Source organism: Sprattus sprattus (assembly GCF_963457725.1).
Source record: "Sprattus sprattus genome assembly, chromosome: 13".
NCBI lineage: Eukaryota > Metazoa > Chordata > Actinopteri > Clupeiformes > Clupeidae > Sprattus > Sprattus sprattus.
Window position 1 is genome coordinate 8,338,275 of NC_137911.1, and position 6,586 is coordinate 8,344,860.

Consider the following 6,586-nt stretch of genomic DNA (forward strand, 5'->3'; position numbering starts at 1 on the left):
TTTACTAAGGGGGCGCAGCGCATATTAACGCCTGTGGGTGTGAACAGGGGAGGGCACGGAGACGTGGGTGGAAACCTGGGTGGAACGTGGGCATGGAGCGCAATTTAATGGGAGGAGAGAAGGTAAGTGCGCCTAATGATGTATTGCGTGGTATTTACTAAAACTGCCTGTCGAGCGCACGTCTCAATCCAGGGATAATTCTCCGCCTCCTAAAAGCACGTCTTAACCAGGAAGCGCATTTTCATTGAGTCTCAAAACGTTGATATTGCACCAGTTATAAGAACAAGGCGAAGATATAGACAGAGACAGCGCACAGAAATATTTTTTTCAACTCGTATAACACTTTTTCAGTTAAGCGATCCACAAATCATTAGACGGTACAGGTGAACCAGCCACGCAATACGTCTGAACCAGATCAGAGACATCGAAGCCTCCAACCGGAGATCACATTCCATCAGTTGTTAAACTCAGGACAACATTACAAATATTGGCATCGGATCATTTCAAACAGTTATATAATCAGCAGTTGGTATATCTCAGCCTTCACTCAGCCAAATATTCACCCAGGTACTCGACGCATTGCTACGGTGCGCTGGTCAATACATTTCCCCATAGCTGAAATTAGAGACATCAAACAGGACTTTTTTTTTAAATCGCAAACTTTCCGAACGTAATTGGAACCATTGCTTGCACCCACATGCAAACAGTCCCACCTTCAATCCACGAACACGTTTACCGAAACAGAAAGCACACATATTCAATGAATGTCCAGGTCATATGTGATGCCAACATGACCATTACTTACATGGTAGTGGTCTGTCCATGACAGTTTTATCTTCCGGAATAGTGCCATCTATTCATGATTGAGCAACGGTGATTTTGGAGAGGCCTGGCTACTTGGTAAATGTATTTGTTTCAGTAGGGACATATTGTAGTGAACCCATGTCCCAGAACGTATTAATCTCGCCATGTACACACCTATATTGTTATAATAGACAGTTTATGCATTAATGCCACCAATAGCATATTATTTATAATCGTGTTCTTTTAAACAACAATATAGCCCATTGAATCAGGTTCAATGATTGAGCGAACGTGAACCAATATATCTATCTCCTCTCCGCTGAACCTTAGTTTTTTCTTCCTCGAATCTCCATGGTGGGCAGTAACTTGCAGGCAATTTCTCCCGTCTTTTAACGGTGCGCTAAATAATGATTGCCAAGCGCAGATCTGGCTTGATAAATATCACGGAAAATGCAGGGAAACACCGTGCGTTAATGTGCGCCTGGCAAAGGCGCAGATTAAGCTGCATTCGCAAATCAATGTTAGTAAATCAGGCCCTTCAAAGGGCGGAGTAAGCACACAGTGCCCAGCGCAGATGTGGTTTGATAAATACCACGGAAAATGCGCAAAAACACTGTGCGTTAATTTGCGAACGCAGATTAAGCAGCGCTCGCATGTTAGTAAATCAGGCCCTAGGTCTTGTGCATGTTTGCAGTACAGTAAGTTACCTCCTTTTAGAGTTATTGTAATATGTAATATATATACAATGTACATCTTGCATATGCATTGTACATACTTAGATAAACTCTCCGTCTGTCGGACATGTCAGTCATGTATTTATTGTGTCTTCATTGCTATGCACAAGAACATATAAACATTGTCACTTTAATTTCTAAACAGTCTTTAAACCTTGCATAATCACACACACACACACACACACAAATATATATATATACAGTATATGTGTCTTTGTGTGTGTATATATATTTATATTGAGTATATATATATATATATATGTGTGTGTATATATATATATATATATAAAGAGAGAGAGAGAGAGAGAGAGAGAGAGAGAGGGAGAGAGAGAGAGAGAGAGAGATACAAATACACTCTACACTCTTTTAAAACAATATTCCTTCAACATGTTAGCAGTGCACAGCAGGTGTCAGGCAGGGCTGGCATTACCATGCCTAATCTCCTCTAATTTAGGGGATGGGGGCTGATGATCCTGAAGTCTAGCCAACAGGGCCATCAGTGAATCAGCTGTGCAGAGGCATCAAAACCCCCACCAGCCCTCCACTACCTTAACCCACCCCCTCTGCCCCTCAACCCGCCAATCAAGCAGACCCTGATTGCCGGAGCTTGGCTTGATGATAAGCTCTCTGCTGTAATCGCCTGCTTGGGTTCTGCAGGAGCACAGCGCTTGTTTGCTGATGACGATTGTGTGTGTTCTTCCTTACATCAGAGCAGCCTCGGCATCAGCCTCAGCAGACAGATAGGGATGTGTTGAGATCAAATGCACAGGTCCCCATCTCTGACTGTATATTTTTACAGTTTGTTTTGATTTCGGCTTTACTTTTTGGCTCTCATTCCAGTGGCGATTCTGTCTTAGAATAACTTCAATCAGGGTTTCCTGATTTGATGACGAACGTATAATTTTTGTTTCTGTTCGCCCGGTGCACATGAACTCATACGAACTAACACAAGAGTGTGTGAGTGCTGAATGCACTATCCACAGCAGGCTATCCTTTCTGTTGTTTTTGTATGTGTTTTCCATTCACTATCAATTATCAGTTCCATGTCCCATCCTGTGGTATTGCATGGGAGTTCTCCTAAAGACTAATACAAGATTTGGATGCAGGGGCAGATGTAGGACCCTAAGGTTAGGACAAGAGTGGGGCCCTTCTCAACTCCTGCACACACCTTTTAATATTTGTGTTAGCACAAAAAAATGTTTTACCAACACAACAGCACATTTAAAGATTATGTAAATCTATAACTTAAAATCCTCATTTAATGTCATTGGAGGGGCTGATGATATATTATGACCACGCAGCATATTTTTTCTGTAATTAAGGCCATGTTTAAATATTAGATTTAAATCCTCAGTAGCCACGACTTGCTTGGTTACCAGATAATACAGTTTATCATGTTTCGTATATGCAAACTAAAGCAACTGGCCTTCACTGAAATCTTCAGGTACATTATTGAGTCAGTTGGTTTAGACATTTTGTCCAGCGTGTTACTGCATGATAGCTACCCTTACTAACAACACCCCTGAAATTCCAAAACTAGTACATTTTGTCTGGTATTAATAAATAGCCTATACAGCCTAGGCTATTACTATTGGTACTAAGAGGAAAAGCTGCTGAATGCTGAATTAACTATTGGAAACAACAACAATTTTAAAAACACTGTCCTATCTATAGACCTACCTTCTGAAACTACAACTTTTATATATTTCATATGATTTCGGGAGTGAGATCAGTTGTATTTTCAGGGTGATGATTGTATATAATTGAATACCCCAATAGCTTGTGTTCGTTTTCTTTTTTTTTAAACGGGTCTGCTACATATTTTACATCTCTGAATATTTAGGTGTATATTGTGTGTATATCTATTGACCCATATTGGAAATATGAAAGATTATTTCTCGCCTGAAAATATTAAAATCTGGTGACGGAACAACAGTCATAATACAAACTTACAGTTATGCTTTTGTGAAATGCATTCTGGGTTACCTGACTACTAAAGTCCACACAATCCTGATGCATACTTGATTTAAAAAAAAAGTGAGAATATTTCCTGGTATTTGTTTTGCACTTTGCTTAATGCAAACTTTGTATTCGAACAGTAACCTACTTAAATTGTTAAAGATGACGTTTCACAAGTCCATGGGAACACACGTACGGAGAAGAACACATATTGGGAATACCCTTATTTTACGGTGTGGAAGACAAACCAACATCTGATGAATATTTTCATGAATGAAGGCCAGTAATAAGAATGCGTGATTCATTTACACAAATAAAACGATGCCGCTGTGTTTCTGTTGCTATCATACCACAGTGAATAGATTAGGATTAAATCCAGGTGTCAACATATCCTCATCCTTCTACAGCATGGTATTTCCATGGTGCAGCACTTGTGCTTGTTCAGAAACGGCTTCCCTTACAGGTCCTGGTGAAGGCAGCAGTTCTGAAGGTCCTCTCTAGATCATCATCTACTGCTGGGTCAGAGTGCCCTATTACAGTTAAGCACAATTCAATGAACCGAATGCCTCATGACAAGCTTTGGTCCATGAGCCTGGCAGCTGTGGGAAATGAACAAAATCATTGAAAAGAATGGAAGGGAGTACAAAGAGTATAGGCTTTTTTCACAGCAAGTCTGACAAAGAAATACATTCTGACACATCTCTATTCACATGCATATGCGCATACAAATACATATCAACTATATCTCCTACATACACACACGTGCAATATTTCAGGTATGATTAACATTTTCAAATACATTTATCACAAAAGTAATTTTGTGGCCTACTCATTTTCTAATCATACAGAGGACCATAGCATTGGGCACCCCCCATCTTTGGATCCCTATAAGATGCTTCGGGGTTTTAAACATCAGCTTTACCATAACATGTTGATGCCTGTTTTTTTGCTTTCTAGCCACTGACAACATAACTCATAGTCTTCATCTTTGCTGTCAGTCATTTGTGTAGCATTACTTTGCCCTTTCTTGGACTAATTTATGGAAGCTTTTGAAGAAACTGTCAGGATGTATCTTTTATTCATAACTTACTGGGCCAAAGTTTCATATCCTTATTGCAACTGAAAAGAACAGTCACTGATAAATTTGCAGAAAGGAGGTTTAAGATTTGACTGATGGCATTGATAAATTAAAATGGAAATGCATTCTTACATTGTCTTCAAAGACATTACATGGTGGAAAAAAATCCCCTTTTGCAATTAACATGATACTTTTGATATAAAATGGAAATGAATTTAAAGGTGGGAAAGGTCAAGTGTATCGAACCATGGTAGCTTTGCAATTACGACCAGTCAAAATGTTGATTTAGAATCTTTGCTTAAGCATGGGTGGCAGAAATTAATAGGTTGGAGAGTCTTTGTTGAAAAGATCGTTCACGATAACATGACATTAAACACAACTCAGCCCATGGAAAAGTTTCACCAAAGGACCCAAAGATGGTTACGGGAAAAATTATTTTAAATGTCACAAAATTGTCTTAAAAAAAAAAAGACATTCAGAGAATGTTTCACATGGTGTGTGTTGTACAGGTCTTGGATTTTGATTATTCCTTGGACACGAGAAGGACACACTGTTTCTTATTGTGGTTCTCATTTGTATTGCATTTTAACAACAGAGGAATCAGTTGACAAGTTTCTAAATCAGAAAAACCACAATTAATGACATAAATAAGATTTATTTCAAGACTATCTGACCTAATCCAAGCTATCCTGAGCTGCTTGTTTTTTGGGGATTCAAATCTAATTAATTTATTCAAAAGACAGTTCTTCACCTCAGTGAAAAGACCCGACTATAATTCTCACAATCATCATAACAACGGTTCTGATTATGACCGATGCTTTACGAACATCACAGTCATCTCACAGTGGTAGCCTGCCCAGCTGGTGTAGGCTTCCCTGCCCCTGTAGATCTGCAGAGTGAGCAGGCTTTCTGTGTAGCACTGCACTTAATTAGCCAATTAAAGCCAATTGATTGGCTGTAAGAGTGCTGTCGCCTGGCTTTCCAGGCTTGCCTTCCCAGCAGAATGAAAGGTTATCCCAAAACCCTACTAAATTCCCACTACACTTCTCCAACAATTGGATTCATCATTCACCTTTAAACTCCAATTGTAAAGTACGTTGTTTCCAAGGAACCACAATGACACATTAACCCCGAATGCTGAACCAGTGCCAACTTGTCAACAAAACAAAAGAAGTCCCAAGCGAGCATGAGTGTGTGTACTGTGTTTACATATTTTAAGTGTGGCGGGCGGGGGGGCAAACATAGACCTTTTGTTTAAAATATTGCTTTAAGGTGTATGAAGTGCATAATCTTTATTTTGTGAATATCAGAACCATCCACTGATGTCCATGATCAACATAAATGGGCCTAAGCGCTGGTCTGGGATCTGCATGGTGACATGTGGCAGTTTGTCTTCATAGCAGGGCAGGATGGGCAGTGGCAGAGTTAAGGGTGGAGGAGCAGGAGCTGACAGAGGTGCTGCCCCCATTAAAGCCCAGGCTGAATGTGCTGAGTGGGCTCATGTAATTTGAGGGCTGGGTGATTGGATTTCAGGCGTGTCATCAAACTGCATTAAGAGACAATTTGATGTGAAAAGCACACAGGACTCGGAGAGGGCACATGGAGCTTATCATCCCGAATAAATAATATATATATAGAAAAAATTATGTCATTTTCTCTCAGACTCCCTAATCAATCATTTTCATATTGAAAGTTTTCCCGTGTGTCGCGGCTGTAATTCGTCCCAGCAGTTAATTCATCATTTCTCTTGAGCTACAAGTCTTCTACAAACACGGGGAGGCAATGTTTCAAAATTCATTACCGTTTCAAAGCATAATGGAAGTGTTTTTCTTAGCCTCTGCCCTGTACTTTTAAAATTCACAGCCCACTCTATCAATCAAGCCACGGAGACGATTCAAAAAAAGAAAATTAAGTGCTCACACCGCCGCCATTGACTGGAGACCATCGAAATGTTTTCTTTGGGATCTACACTTCTCCCACACAAATGTCTATTATATCGAATTGGTTCATG